Here is a 17,242-nt window from a genome sequence, read left to right as displayed (position 1 = left end):
GTGAAGTTGAGTCAGACTCAATGCCCGACCACTACAGAAGATAGAGAGAAAATGAAAGATGTTCCCTATGCTTCAGCCATAGGATCTATCATGTATGCAATGCTGTGTACCAGACCTGATGTGTGCCTTGCTATTAGTTTAGCAGGGAGGTACCAAAGTAATCCAGGAGTGGATCACTAGACAGCGATCAAGAACATCCTGAAATACCTGAAAAGGACTAAGGATATGTTTCTTGTTTATGGAGGCGACAAAGATCTCGTCGTAAATGGTTACGTCGATGCAAGCTTTGACACTGATCCGGATGACCCTAAGTCACAAACCGGATACGTGTTTTTATTGAATGGTGGAGTTGTCAGTTGGAGCAGGTCTAAGCAAAGCGTCGTGGCGGGATCTACGTGTGAAGCGGAGTACATAGCTGCTTCAGAAGCAGCAAATGAAGGAGTCTGGATGAAGGAGTTCATATCCGATCTAGGTGTCATACCTAGTGCATCAGGTCCAATGAAAATCTTTTGTGACAATACTGGTGCAATTGCCTTGGCAAAGGAATCCAGATTTCACAAAAGAACCAAGCACATCAAGAGATGCTTCAATTCCATCCGTGATCAAGTCAAGGAGTGAGACATAGAGATTTGCAAGATACATATAGATCTGAATGTTGCAGACCCGTTGACTTGGTCTCTCTCACGAGCAAAACATGATCAGCACCAAGACTCCATGGGTGTTAGAATCATTACTGTGTAATCTAGATTATTGACTCTAGTGCAAGTGGGAGACTGAAGGAAATATGCCCTAGAGGAAATAATAAAATTGTTATTTATATTTCCTTATATCATGAAAAATGTTTATTATTCATGCTAGAATTGTATTAACCGGAAACTTAGTACATGTGTGAATACATAGACAAACAGATTGTCACTAGTTTGCCTCTACTTGACTAGCTCGTTGAATCAATGATGGTTATGTTTGCTAACCATAGACATGATTTGTCATTTGATTAACGGGATCACATCATTAGAGAATGATGTGATTGACTTGACCCATCCGTTAGCTTAACACGATAATCGTTTAGTTTGTTGCTATTGCTTTCTTCATGACTTATACATGTTCCTATGACTATGAGATTATGCAACGCCTGAGTACCAGAGGAACATTTGTGTGATACCAAAATTCACAACGTAACTAGGTGATTGTAAAGGTGCTCTACAGGTGTCTCCGATCGTACTTGTTGAGTTGGCATAGATCGAGATTAGGATTTGTCACTCCGATTGTTGGAAAGGTATCTCTAGGCCCTCTCGGTAATGCACATCACTATAAGCCTTGCAAGCATTGTGACTAATGAGTTAGTTGTGGGATGATGCATCACAGAATGAGTAAAGAGACTTGCCGGTAACGAGATTGAACTAGGTATAAGGATACCAACGATCGAATCTCGGGCAAGTAACATACCGATGACAAACGGAACAACGTATGTTGTTATGTGGTTGGACCAATAAAGATCTTCGTAGAATATGTGGGAACCAATATGAGCATCTAGGTTCCGCTATTGGTTGTTGACCAGAGACGAGTCTCAGTCATGTCTACACAGTTCTCGAACCCGTAGGGTCCGCACGCTTAAAGTTCAGTGACGATCGGTAATATGAGTTTATGTGTTTTGATGTACCGAAGGTAGTTCGGAGTCCCGGATACGATTACGGACATGACGAGGAGTCTTGAAATGGTCGAGACATAAGGATTGATATATTGGAAGCCTACATTTGGAGATCAGAATGGTTCCGGGTGAAATCAGGATTTTACCGGAGTGCCGAGGGGGTTACTGGGCCTTGTTGGGCCCTAGTGGAGAGAGAGAGGGGCCGGACAGGGCAGGGCCGCGCGCCCCTCCCCTTGAGTCCAAATAGGACAAAGAAAGGGGGGGCCGCGCCCCCCCCCCTTGCCTTTCCCCTCTCCCCCTCCTTCCTTCCCCCCCCTAGTGGGACTAAGAAATGGGAGTCCTACTCCCACTAGGAGGAGGACTCCTCCTCCTGGCGCGCCCTGCAAGGGCCAGCCGGCCTCCCCCCTTGCTCCTTTATATACGGGGCAGGGGCACCCCAAGAAACACAAGTTGATCAGTTGATCTTTTAGACGTGTGCGGTGCCCCCCTCCACCATAATCCACCTTGGTCATATCGTAGAGGTCCTTAGGCGAAGCCCTACGTCGGTAGCATCATCATCACCGTCATCACGCCATCATGCTGATGGAACTCTCCCTAGAAGCTCTGCTAGATCAGAGTTCGTGGGACGTCACTGAGATGAACGTGTGCTGAACTCGGAGGTGCCGCACGTTCGATACTTGGATTGGTCGGATCATGAAGACGTACGACTACATCAAACGCGTTCTCATAACGCTTTCGTTTACAGTCTACGAGGGTACATGGACGACACTCTCCCCTCTTGTTGCTATGCATGACCATGATCTTGCGTGTGCGTTGGAATTTTTTTGAAATTACTACGTTCCCCAAGAGTTGGTGAGACCGAATGACATAACGGTATACTCATAAAGGCCGTATCGAGTAGTGAACGCGGTCTTGGGAATATCTTCCTTCTTGATTTTGAGTTGATGATATCCGGTCCTCAAATCAATTTTGGAGAATACTTTGGACCCACATAGTTGACCAAACAAATCACCAATCCTTGGTAATGGATACTTGTTTTGGATGGTGACTTCATTCAACTATCGGTAGTCCACACACATCCGAATAATGCAATCCTTTTTATGCACGAATATAGCGGGTGATACCGACGGTGAAGAGCTTGGGAGGATGTATCCTTTTTGCAGCATCTCATCTAGCTGTTTCTTTAATTCCACCAATTCTGCCCTGAAAAGCTACGTCAGGCTACCTATTCTACACAACTCCAAACAAGCTGAAACTTTACGGAGATCTTTTATGGAATATATGAGGAATATTGGAGCCAATAAGTTCCAGATGGGGCAACCCACCTAGGCACTCTAGGGAGCCTAGGCGCCATCTGGGCAAGGCAGGGAGCCTAGCCGCGCCTTGGTGGGTTGTGCTCACCCAGGCCCATCTTCTAGTATATAAGTCATTTTAACCTAGAAAAATTAAGGATAGGACTTTCGGGATGGAGCGCCACCGTCTCGAGGTGGTACTTGGCAAGGAGCACTTTTGCTCACCAGCGGAGCGATACGGACGGGGGAACTTCCCTCCTGGAGGGGGAAATCATCATCATGTCATCACCAACAACTCTCCCATCTTGCGGAGGTAAATCTCCATCAACATCTTCAAGAACACCATTTCCTCCCAAACCCTAGTTCATCTCTTGTGTTCAATCTTTGTACCAGAACTATAGATTGGTGCTTGTGGGTGACTAGTAGTGTTGATTACATCTTGTAGTTCATTACTATACGGTTTATTTGGTGGAAGATTATATGTTCAGATCCATTATGCTATTTAATACCCCTCTGATCTTGAGAATGTTTATCACTTGTGAGTGGTTACTTTTGTTCTTGAGGTCACGGGAGAAATCATGTTGTAAGTAATCATGTGAACCTGATATGTGTTTGATATTTTGATAGTATGTATGTTGTGATTCCCTTAATGGTGTCATGTGAACGTCGACTACATGACACTTCACCATATTTGGGCCTAAGGGAATGCATTGTGTAGTAGTTATTACATGATTGGTTGAGAGAGTGACAGAATCTTAAAACCTAGTTTATGCACTATTCTGTAAGGGACCGATTGGATCCAAAAGTTTAATGTAATGGTTAGGATTTATCCTTAATACTTTTCTCGTAGTTGCGGATGCTTGCGAGGGGGTTAATCATAAGTAGGAGGTTTGTTCAAGTAATAACAACACCTAAGTAGCGGTCCACCCACATATCAAATTATCAAAGTAGCGAACACGAAGCGAATCAACATGATGAACGTGACTAGATGAAATTCCCATGTACCCTCAAGAATGCTTTGCTTATTATAAGAGACCTTTTTGGCCTGTCCTTTGCCTCAAAAGGATTGGGCTACCTTGCTGCACTTTTGTTACTATTATCATTGCTTGCTCGTTACGAAATACCTTGCTATCAAACTACTATGTTACTTACAATTTCATAACTTGCAGACATTACCTTGCTGAAAACACTTGTCATTTCCGTGTGCTCCTCGTTGGGTTCGACACTCTTACTTATCGCAAAGTGTTACCTTTGAACCGCTATACTTGTGGGTCATCAAGGCTATTTTATGGCGCCATTGCCGGGGAGTGAAGCGCCTTTAGTAAGAGGAAATTGGTAAGGAAACATTTATATGTGCTGAAATTTATTGTCACTTGTTACTATGGAAAAAAATCCTTTGTAACATCTGAATTTTCAATTTGGATGTTAATCATTAGCTCATCATATGCATCCATGATTCTTGCATTTTTGAATTGGTTTTATTTGGACATTTTGATCCTAGAGACCTTATGCAACTCAAGGACCATGTGAGAGAGTTGGAGGTTTTCATAAAATTTCATTTTTTTGAATTTTCAAAATTGGGTAAGTTGGATCAATGTGATTTTTATTTGAAATTATTTTTCCAATTATTTCAAAACAAATAAAATAATGAGAGAAGATAATATGACTTCTACAAAACATAGGAAATAATGGAAATTTAGTTTTAATTAAAAATATGTATTTTATTTGAATTTTTATAGAGATTTTATTCGATTAATTTAGGGAAAATTGCATTTTTAAAATTTGCATTTTAGCCTAGAAAATGCCCACATTGTCCTAAATATTACTAGAGGACCATGAAAATTATTTTTGGGATTTTAGGATTTTTATTTATTTTACTTTTGGATTTTTTTCTTTTTTCAGTGAAATTATTAAAAAAAATCCTAACTCGGCCGACCTAGCTAGCGCCAGGCCGTGGCCCAGCTCGCCGCCGCCGAGTCCGGCGCGAACTCCTCATCCCCCCGCTGCCTAGCCCCTTCCGCAAGCAACCCACGGTCCCTTTAAATAGGGCCGAGGCCCGACCTCCTCCGCCACCCGAGCAACCCCGCCACCGTAGCCGCAACACACAAGGGGCTTTTGCGGTACCAGGATAACCGTTGGAGCGTCAAACAGCCTCCAAATGAAACGAAAATTGACAGGCGGTCTACCGGTGGTGTACCAAGGCCACTTGACAAATCTCGTCCCATTCCACGAACTTTTAACTCCCGCTCACGAAAAGAGACAAGAGGGGTGCGCCGGGTGCATGTGGGAGTGTCGGATTGCGAAACGGACAACGAGGAAAAATGCTCGGACGCATGACACGAACACGAATGCAAATGCGATGCACATGATGACATGATATGAAATGCATGACATGAACAAAATGTGAAACAGAAGACAAAACCCAACCATGAAGGGAATCTCATAACTTAAAGCCGAAAATGGCAAGAGTCGGAGTTACAAATATGGCAAGTTACATCCAGGGTGTTACAATTGTTGATCTTGATAACCCACAATCAAAGAACCAACGTTAGGATAAGAGAGACTTTGTTGCTAGGAAGCATGGCAAATAAAGAGAACCATGGGTTCAGAAACCCATTCCTTTTCCTCTTAAACCATCCAAGAAAAAGGATGATGAGGATTTTGAGCGCTTTGCTGAAATGATTAGACCTATCTTTCTGCGTATGCGTTTGACTGATATGCTTAAAATGAATCCTTATGCTAAGTATATGAAAGATATTGTTACAAGAAAAAGAAAGATACCGGAAGCAGAAATTTCCACCATGCTAGCCAATTATACTTTTAAAGGTGGAATACCAAAGAAACTAGGAGATCCCGGAGTACCAACTATACCATGCTCCATTAAAAGAAACTATGATAAAACTGCTTTATGTAATCTTGGAGCCGGCGTTAGTGTTATGCCTCTCTCTTTATATCTTAGACTTGATTTGAATAAGTTGACACCAACTGAAATATCTTTGCAAATGGCCGATAAATCAACTACTATACATGTCCTTATCTGTGTGGATGTGCCTGTTGTGGTTGCAAACGTTACAATTTTAACGGACTTTGTTATTCTTGATATTCCCGAGGATGATAGTATCTCGATTATCCTTGGTAGACCCTTTTTGAATACTGCAGGGGCTGTTATTGATTGAAACAAAGGCAATGTCACTTTTCATGTTAATGGTAATGTGCATACGGTACACTTTCCGAGGAAAAAACCTCAAGACCACAATATCAATTCTATTGGAAAAATTTCAACGATTACTATTGGAGGCTTTGAATTCCCTCTTCCTACTATCAATAAGAAATATGATATTCTTATTGTTGGGGACATGCATATCCTCGTTGAGGTAACCTAGTGTTATTTGAAAATTGTTCGGTTCCATGTTATTCGGAAAGAGTTTGTTAACAAGACTTGATCAACCTTGTTAGTGGATTCCTATTGATGAGCACGAGATGGATGAAGTTAGAAAGCACAACTCTCTGTACCATCCTTTTACTTTCTGTTATTTAGATTAAATAAAGCAAAACTAGTATTTTCTGTCTGTTGTCGGAATTATCCTTGCAATAAAAATACCCTAAAAAAAGTTCTCCAAATGTCATGAAAATGAAATATGTTTTTTTGTAGAATATTTAAGAATTTCTGGCACTGAGAACACACTAGGGGGGCCCACCATTTGGCCACGAGGGCACAGGGCATGCCCACCTGCCTCGTGGGTCCCTCGTGGACCACCTGCACTTACTCCAGCACCCACTCACATCGTCTTCCTCCAGAAAAAAATCCTCCCATAGCTCAAACCCATGTTCTAGCTCCTCTTGCTATCATTTTCGATCTCTTTGCTCAAAGCTCCATTCACAAAATTGTTTTAGAAGGTTGTTCTTCGGTATGTGACTCCCCCAATGGTCCAATTAGTTTTTGTTCTAGTAATTTATTTATTGCTAATTTTTACTGCTAAGGTGACCCTGTTCTTGAGCTTGCATGTCAAATTTGTATGGTCCAAAGTAGTTTTAATGCATGATATAGCCTCTAGGCACCTGTGGGAGTAGTTGCTATCAATCTCGTTGAGTTTGATTCACTTTTATTTTGTGTCACTAAAAAATATCAGAAAATTTTCAGAGAAACAAAATGATGATGAGATTGTTGAGGGGCTCTTCAAGCCGAAGCTCGAAGGTTAAGCAGAATGAGGAGAATAAAAAGCCCAAATACAATCTTCCTCGTACTGCGGAGGTTCGGCCGTGCGAATGGCCTTGTGATGCGTTCTTGAGAGCCACGGCAATTTAGGATGACTTTTATTACTTGGCTGAGAATGCAGGCCTCACCGACTTCCTCCACGACCAGCGCAAACACTATCTCCTACTGACTAATATTTTCATGTAAAATTTTTATTTCCATGCTAAGAAATCACCACCTTCAGTAGAGTTTCACTTATATGATGAGGTTAAGGAGATGTCACTCCATGATTTTTTTCGGGTCTGCAAGATACCCTTTTTGGGCAGCTTCGAGGAACCACATCATAGTGATGGGGATGGATTTATTGATAGAATTGTTGTAGGGGAAACGAGGAATGTTTCCGACGCAAGAATTACTAGTATACATTTTCCTGTTCTACGTTACTTTACGATATTTGTAGTAGATGCTTAATTGGTTGCGGGAACAGTGAAAATCTTAGTGCTCCTGATCTTGTCATCTTACGCCATGCTTTGTTTCGTGATACAACTTTTAGCTTAGGTGCTATTGTTGCTAAATGATTAAGTCCAAACCGTACAAAGGGCCCCATCTTCGGAGGCATCTTTGCTTCATGCCTTGCTAAACACTTTGAGATACCTATTAGGCAGTATAAGAAAGAGGAAACGTTGTTCCCCCACTTTTCTAGATTATAAGAGTATGGTAGCACATGAATTTATTGTTAAAAATAAGAAGAAGATGCTTATGTATAATTTGATATTTGATAAAACTCACTGTGAGACTATTACCTTGCCTACACCCTCTTTGTTTAACATACTTTCAAGCACGTACCTCATCTTTCTCGAGGCCATTTATGCATACTGGAGGCTGACACAAGTCCCAGAGCCTGAGCCTGAGCCACCACTTGAACCTTGTCGACGGTCTATTTATTAGTGGGATCCGAAGGAGATCGCCAACCAGTGGCACCCTGAGGACCCTCCTCAGTACACCGGAGAGAGTAGCTTCGATCCGTGGGCATAGACCAACTTAGGCCAAAAGCCTAAGCTTGGGGGAGTACGTATTTCTCACCAACATTACATTCATGTTCATGCATACATTCTAGTTGTCGGTGCTCATACTTTTTCATTGTACTATCCATGCTAGTTTATTTTCTTTTCAAAGCCTTCTTCTTGTGTGTTTGAAAAACCTTAAGAAAAACAAAAAAAAATTAGTTGTAGCTTTTAGCTAGTTTACTTTCCATGCCTGTAGTAGTAGTAATTAAAAGAAAACCCAAAAAGATTTCTCGTTCTTCTTTTGCTTGTTGGAAACTTTCCTGCATAAATAGTTTTATTTCTTTTCTTATTCTTTGGGGGTCGAGAGGAGAAGACCATGATGAAAATGCTGACTAGATCTCATATGCATTATTATTGAGTTAACCAAGAGCCCATATCACCTTGTCTTCTCCCTTGTATAAAATGCTTGCAGATTCCAGCTTAGTCCAATGCACGTGCACTATTATTATTATCCACACCGTTCGGTCGTGCGAGTGAAAGGCAATAATGACGATATATGATGGACTGAATGAGATGAGAGAAGTTGGTATGAACTCGACCTATCTTGTTTTTGTAAATATGATTAGTTCATTGTTCCTGATTCATCCTATTATGAATGAAATATGTTTGCAATGACAACTAGAGATTATAGTTGCCCATGCCATGCTTAATTAGCTAGGAGTTTATAATGGTTTACCTTGCGTGCCAACATGCTATTAAAATGGTTGTGATGTGGTATGATAAGGTGGTATCCTCCTTTGAAGGATTCGAGTGGCTTTACTTGGCACATGTTCACGCATGTAGTTGAAACAAAATCAGCATAGCCTCCACGATATTTATGTTCACGGTGATTTATATCCTACACATGCTTGCAGTTATTGCTGATTAATCTTAATGCATGTTCATGACTGTTGTCGCTCTCTCGTTGGTCGCTTCCCAGTCTCTTTCTAGCCTTCACTTGTAGTAAGCAGGAATACTGCTTGTGCATCCACTTCCATAAACCCCAAAGTTATTCCATATGAGTCCACCATACCTTCCTATATGGGGTATTTACCTGACGTTCCAAGTAAATTTGTATGTGCCAAACTCTAAACCTTCAAATGAAATTTCGTTTTGTATGCTCGAATAGCTCATGTAACAACTAGGGATGTCGATATCTTCCATGCTATGTGGGTTATTCTCATGATGAGTGGACTCTCATCATTCACGAGAAAATGGATGGTAACCGGGATGCCCAGTCCCATGCTCAAATCAAATCAAAATAATTGCAAACAAAACTCCCTCAGGATTGTTGTTAGTTCGACGGCACCCGTTTTTTCAGACAAGCCATGGATTTATGTTTGTTGGTGGTGGGGGAGTATAAACTTTACCATTCTGTTTGGAAACCGCCTATAATGTGTGTAGCATGGAAGATATCGAGATCTCTTGGTTGTTATGTTGACAATGAAAGTACGCCACACAAAATATTATTTATCTTTGTTTCAAAACTCGAGCTCTGGCACCTCTGCAAATCCTTGCTTCCCTCTACAAAGGGCCTATCTATTTACTTTTATGTTGAGTTATCATCCTCTTATGAAAAGCACCAATTGGAGAGCACCGCTGTCATTCGCATGCATTGCTATTAATTTACATTGAGTATGACTGTGACTAGATCTCTTTTACCATGAATTACAATGTCTAGTCAGTCCTTGATCTTCAGGGGTGCTCTGCATTTATGTTTTGCCGTCTCAGAAAGGCTAGCGAGATACCATGTTGTTATATCATGTTATGATTGTTTTGATAAAGTGTTGTCATCCGAGATTTATTATTATTGCTCGCTAGTTGATTATGCCATTGATTTGAGTAAACATGAGATCTAAATGTTACTGTGAATATGTTAGTTCATAATATTTGCTGAAAACTTGAATGCTGCTTTACATGTTTGCATCAACAAGATCAAACAGAGTTTGTAAAATTTTTTATTTATCACTTTCAGTTTGTCAACTGAATTGCTTGAGGACAAGCAAAGGTTTTAGCTTGGGGGATTTGATACGTCTCCAACGTATCTACTTTTCCAAACACGTTTGACCTTGTTTTGGACTCTAACTTGCATGATTTGAATGGAACTAAACCAGACTGACGCTGTTTTCAGCAGAACTGCCATGGTGTTATTTTTGTGCACAAATAAAAGTTCTCGGAATGACCTAAAAATCCACGGGGACACGTTTTGGAATTAATGAAAAATACTGGCAAAAGAATCAACATCAGGGGGGCCACACCCTGTCCGCGAGGGTGCAGGGCGCGCCCCCTTGCCTCGTGGGCCCCCTGGGACTCCACCGACCTCAACCCCAACTCCATATATTCACTTTCGGGGAGGAAAAAATCAGGGAGAAGGATTCAACGCGTTTTACGATACGGAGCCACCGCCAAGCCCTAATCTTCCTCGGGAGGGCTGATCTGGAGTCCGTTCGGGGCTTCGGAGAGGGGAATCCGTCGCCATCGTCATCATCAACCATCCTCCATCACCAATTTCATGATGCTCACCGCCGTGCGTGAGTAATATCATCAAAGGCTTGCTAGACAGTGATGGGTTGGATGACATTTACCATGTAATTGAATTAGTTTTGTTAAGGTTTGATCCCTAGATCCATTATGTTCTAAGATTGATGTTGCTATGACTTTGCTATGCTTAATGCTTTTCACTAGGGACCGAGTGCCATGATTTCAGATCTGAACCTATTATGTTTTCATGAATATATGTGAGTTCTTGATCCTATCTTGAAAGTCAATTGTCACCTACTATGTGTTATGATCCGGTAACCCCGAAGTGACAATAATCGGGACCACTCCCAGTGATGACCGTAGTTTGAGGAGTTCATGTATTCACTAAGTGTTAATGCTTTGGTCCAATACTCTATTAAAAGGAGGCCCTAATATCCCTTAGTTTCCAATAGGACCCCGCTTCCACGGGAGCGTAGGACAAAACATGTCATGCAAATTCTTTTTCATAAGCACGTATGACTATATTCGGAATACATGCCTACATTATATTGATGAACTGGAGCTAGTTCTGTGTCACCCTATGTTATTACTGTTGCATGAGGAATTTCATCCGACATAATTATCCATCATTGATCCATTGCCTACCAGCTTTTCACATATTGATCTTTTCTTAGTTACTTTTCCGTTGCCACTGTTATGATTGCTACAAAAACTACTACTGTTACTTTTGCCACCATTGTCATTACTTCCATACTACTTTGCTACGAAATACTTTGCTGCAGATATTAAGTCTTTGAGGTGTGGTTGAATTGAAACTCAACTACTAATACTTGACAATATTCTTTGGCTTGTGTCGAATCAATAAATTTGGGTTGAATACTCTACCTTCGGAAACTGTTGCGATCCCCTATACTTGTGGGTTATCAATGTCAAGGTCAACATCAACGGTGGAAGTTGCCACAATTTGGCAAGCAAAGAATTATGCTACAAGCTACAATTGTTCAAGAAGAAGCTCCCTTGCCCTGACAAGGACCAATGGCTAAGTGACTCCGGTGCCATTCGAGTGGAGCACACTGTCAAAGTGTCCTTCAAGATTGGCGCCTACGAATACACCTTGGAGTGTGATGTGGTGCCTATGTCTATATGGCATCTCCTCTAAGGGCGACCATGGTAATTCGACCGCGACATCATCCACAATGGAGTAACCAATCACTATAGCTTCAAGATGAAGGGCAAGGAGTACGTGCTTCAACCCATGTCGCCAAGTCAAGTCATCACCGACAAGCAAGCTTCAAAACATCATGGAGAGACAAGTGAGCGGGTTAACTACCAAAAAGGTAGTGAGCGCCACAAGCCACAATTTGGTGAATCCATGATGAGCGATAAGAAAAACTTAGTTGTCCTAGCCACTAAAAGAGACATCAGGGATGTGAATGACAGCCCATCGAGTTTTCTTCACTTTGTACTTGTGTGCAAAGATGAAGAGGTGAGGACTAATACTTCACAACATCTTCCTTTGGTTTTGTCTCATCTCTTGCAGGAATTCGCGGATCTATTCCTCGGTGAGCTACCTCGGGACTACCTTCTTTACATGCAATTGGGCATCGCATCGTCCTTATCCCCGGCACACCTCTACCAAATAAGTCACTGTATGATACGCCCATTTTGCATCATGTTTTCTTACTGTTTTTATGATGTTTTTATGCATAATAATGCTTTTTGGAGTAATGCTAATGCCTTTTCTCTCACAATATGCAAGGTACACACGAGGTAGAATTCCGGTAGCTGGAAATCGGGACCTGGAAAAGCTACGTCAGGCTACCTATTCTACACAACTCCAAACAAGCTGAAACTTTACGGAGTCTTTTTGGAATATATGAGGAAAATTGGAGCCAATAAGTACCAGATGGGGCCCACCAGGTGGGCACAACCCACCTGGGCACGCTAGGGAGCCTAGGCGCCACCTGGGCACGCCAAGGAGCCTAGGCGCGCCCTGGTGGGTTATGCTCACCCAGGCCCATCTTCTGGTATATAAGTCATTTTGACCTAGAAAAAATAAGGATAGGACTTTCGGGATGGAGCGCCGCTGTCTCGAGGTGGAACATGGCCAGGAGCACTTTTTCCCTACAGCGGAGCGATTCCGCCGGGGGAACTTCCCTCCCGAAGGGGGAAATCATCGACATGTCATCACCAACAACTCTCCAATCTTTGGGAGGGCAATCTCCATCAACATCTTCAAGAACACCATCTCCTCCCAAACCCTAGTTCATCTATTGTGTTCAATCTTTGTACCAGAACTATAGTTTGGTGCTTGTGGGTGACTAGTAGTGTTGATTACATCTTGTAGTTCGTTACTATATGGTTTATTTGGTGGAAGATTATATGTTCAGATCCATTATGCTATTTAATACCCCTCTGGTCCTGAGCATTTTTATCACTTGTGAGTGGTTACTTTTGTTCTTGAGGTCACGGGAGAAATCATGTTGCAAGTAATCATGTGAACCTGATATGTGTTTGATATTTTGATAGTATGTATGTTGTGATTCCCTTAGTGGTGTCATGTGAATGTTGACTACATGACACTTCACCATATTTGGGCCTAAGGAAATGAATTGTGGAGTAGTTATTACATGATGGGTTGCGAGAGTGACAGAAGCTTAAAACCAAGTTTATGCGCTATTCCGTAAGGGACCGATTGGATCCAAAAGTTTAATGCAATGGTTATGATTTATCCTTAATACTTTTCTCGTAGTTGTGGATGCTTGCGAGGGGGTTAATCATAAGTAGGAGGTTTTTTCAAGTAAGAACAGCACCTAAGCATCGGTCCACCCACATATAAAATTATCAAAGTAGCGAACACGAAGCGAATCAACATGATGAAAGTGACTAGATGAAATTCTCGTGTACCCTCAAGAATGCTTTGCTTATTATAAGAGACCGTTTTGGCCTGTCCTTTTCCTCAAAAGGATTGGGTTACCTTGCTGCACTTTTGTTACTATTATCATAACTTGCTCGTTATGAAATACCTTGCTATCAAACTACTATGTTACTTACAATTTCATAACTTGCAGACATTACCTTGCTGAAAACCACTTTTCATTTCCTTCTGCTCCTCGTTGGGTTCGACACTATTACTTATCGAAAAGAGTTACCTTTGAACCGCTACACTTGTGGGTCATCAATGCTATTTTATCGCGCCATTGCCGGGGAGTGAAGCGCCTTTTGTAAGTGGAAATTGGTAAGGAAACATTTATATAGTGTGCTGAAATTTATCGTCACTTTTTACTATGGAAAAAAATCCTTTGTAACATCTGAATTTTCAATTTGGATGTTAATCATTAGCTCATCATATGCATCCATGATTCTTGCATTTTTCAATTGGTTTTATTTGGACATTTTGATCCTAGAAACCTTAAGCAACTCAAGGACCATGTGAGAGAGTCAGAGGTTTTCATAAAATTCCATTTTTTGAATTTTCAAAATTGGGTAAGTTGGATCAATGTGATTTTTATTTGAAATTATTTTTCCAATTATTTCAAAACAAATAAAATAATGAGAAGATAATATGACTTCTTCAAAACATAGAAAATAACGGAAATTTAGTTTTAAATAAAAATATGTATTTTATTTGAATTGTTATTTAGATTTTATTCGATTAATTTAGGGAAAAATTGCATTTTTAAAAATTGCATTTTAGCCCAGATAAATATCCATGTTGTCCTAAATATTACTAGAGGACCACGAAAATTATTTTTTGGATTTTTGGATTTTTATTTATTTTATTTTTTTCTTTTTTTTCTTTTTTGGCGAAATTATTTGAAAAAAATCCTAATTGGGTTGGCCCAGCTAGCGCCAGGCCGTGGCCCAGCTCGCCACCGTCGAGTCCGGCACGGACTCCTCATCCCCCCCGCTCGCCGCCGTCGAGGCCCGACCTCCTCCGCCACCCGAGCCACCACGCCGCCCGCAGCCGCCCCGCCACCGCCGCTTGTGCGCCGCCCATTGTCGCGCCACCCACGCCGCTCCGCGCCATCTCCCTCTGCTGCCGCGCAGGGCCCCGCCGCCCGCCGCCGCCGGAGAACGCCGCCGCCACCGCCGGTTTCTTTCACCCGACCCTGTGTAAAACCGAAGAAAATCCGACCATTTTTTTATAAAATTTCGGTTTATTTCGATTAGATTAGTTTTAGTTTTAGGCTTCGTTAACTAGTGAGCGTTCACCCGATTTTCTCTATTAACGAACGAATTCGTTCGTTAGTCTCTGTTAGCGGACGTTCCTCCAATAGATTTTTCTTTTTAGTTTAATTTTCGGCCAGGTACCTATCTATAATTAATTTTATCGAAGAATAGTCCCTGGTCTTCAAACCATCACTATTTTTTTCTCATTTATCCAAATCCAGTGAGACCAACGCCAAAATCTTCGTCTTGTTCCCCTCTGTCCAGATAATCAACTTGAACATATTTGAATTCGAACTTCTTTTCATCGTAGTTTGAGTTTGTAACTCCGATTCAACTGATTCTTTTTGCAAATCGAAGCTCTTCACTTGAAATTTCAGTTTAGATCTTTTCTTTCGGTTTTTACCATTGCATCTTATGCTTGAGTTCTTATGTATGCTATTGTTTGTTCATGATAGAGTTTTCGGAGTGAAAGGCTTGCTACTACGAATCTCTAGGGTTTTCCGATCATCACCAAGGCAAGTAACACTTGCTCATCCTTAGAGAAATCTTGTGTCTGTCCTTCTTGCAGACGCTTGGCATATAATTGCAATGATTTGTCATCTGCTTGAGCGCTGTGAATTTCTGCCTCGAGGGTAGGAGCAATTTCCAATATGCTGGTGATACGTCTCCATCGTATCTATAATTTTTGATTATTCCATGCCAATATTCTACAACTTTCATATACTTTTGGCAACTTTTTATACTATTTTTGGGACTAACATATTGATCCAGTGCCTAGTGCCAGTTCCTGTTTGTTGCACGTTTTTTGTTTTGCAGAATATCCATATCAAACGCAGTCCAAACGGAATAAAAACTGACGCAGATTTTTTTGGAATATATATGATTTTTGGGAAGAAGAATCCACGCGAGACGATGCTCGAGGGGCCCACGAGGTAGGGGGGCGTGCCCCAAGGTGTCAGGTGCGCCCCTGACCCTCATGGCCACCCCGTAAGGCGGTTGGAGCCCTTCTCTCACCGCAAGAAAGCTAATATCCGGATAGAGATCGTGTTAAAATTTCAGCCCAATCGGAGTTAAGGATATCCGGGAATATAAGAAACGGTGAAAGGGAAGAATCTAGGAACGCAGAAACAGAGAGAGACAGAGAGACAGATCCAATCTTGGAGGGGCTCCCGCCCCTCCCGTGCCATGGAGGCCATGGACCCGAGGGGAAAACCTTCTCCCATCTAGGGAGGAGGCCAAGGAAGAAGAAGAAGAAGGACGGCTCTCTCCCCCTCGCTTCCGGTGGCACCGGAGTGCCGCCGGGGGCCATCATCATCACCACGATCTACACCAACACCTCTGCCATCTCCACCAACATCTCCATCACCTTCCCCCCTCTATCTACAGCGGTCCACTCTCCCGCAACCCGCTATACCCTCTACTTGAACATGATGCTTTATGCTTCATATTATTATCCAATGATGTGTTGCCATCCTATGATGTTTGAGTAGATTTTCGTTGTCCTATCGGTGGTTTGATGAATTGCTATGATTGATTTAATTTGCTTATGGTTATGTTGCTGTCCTTTGGTACCCATCATATGATTGCGCGCGTGGATCACACCCTAGGGTTAGTTGTATGTTGATAGGACTATGTATTGGAGGGCAAGAGTGACAGAAGCTTCAACCTAGCATAGAAATTAATGCATATGGGATTGAAGGGGGACCAATATATCTTAATGCTATGGTTGGGTTTTACCTTAATCAACGTTAGTAGTTGCGGATGCTTGCTAATAGTTCCAATCATAAGTGCATAGAATTCCAAGTCAGGGATGACATGCTAGAAGTGGCCTGTCCCACATAATACTTTCTATCGGTCTAGTAAAGTAGTCAATTGCTTAGGGGCAATTTCGCAACTCCTACCACCACTTTTCCACACTCGCTATATTTACTTTATTGTTTCTTTATCTAAACAGCCCCTACTTTTTATTTACGTACTCTTTATTATCTTGCAAACCTATCCAACAACACCTCAAAAGTACTTCTAGTTTCATACTTGTTTTGGGTAAAGCGAACGTCAAGCGTGCGTAGAGTTGTATCGGTGGTCGATAACTTGAGGGAATATTTGTTCTACCTTTAGCTCCTCATTGGGTTTGACACTCTTACTTATCGAAAACTATTGCGATCCCCTATACTTGTGGGTTATCAAGTCCTTTTTTGGCGCCGTTGCCGGGGAGCAATAGCGTGGGGTGAATATTCTCGTGTGTGCTTGTTTGCTTTATCACTAAGTAATTTTTATTTGCTGTTCTTAGTTGTTTTCTATCTTTAGTTATGGGTAGGAAACGCAAAATACCAAAAAAAATAGTTGTACCTACTGAACCAATGGTTGAAGAACCACTCAAAATCTATCACACTGCTGAAGCTTATTA

This window comes from Triticum urartu, chromosome 4 (assembly GCF_003073215.2).
Source record: "Triticum urartu cultivar G1812 chromosome 4, Tu2.1, whole genome shotgun sequence".
Taxonomy (NCBI): domain Eukaryota; kingdom Viridiplantae; phylum Streptophyta; class Magnoliopsida; order Poales; family Poaceae; genus Triticum; species Triticum urartu.
The sequence above is the reverse complement of the archived record's forward strand: the minus strand, read 5'-3'. Positions refer to the sequence as shown.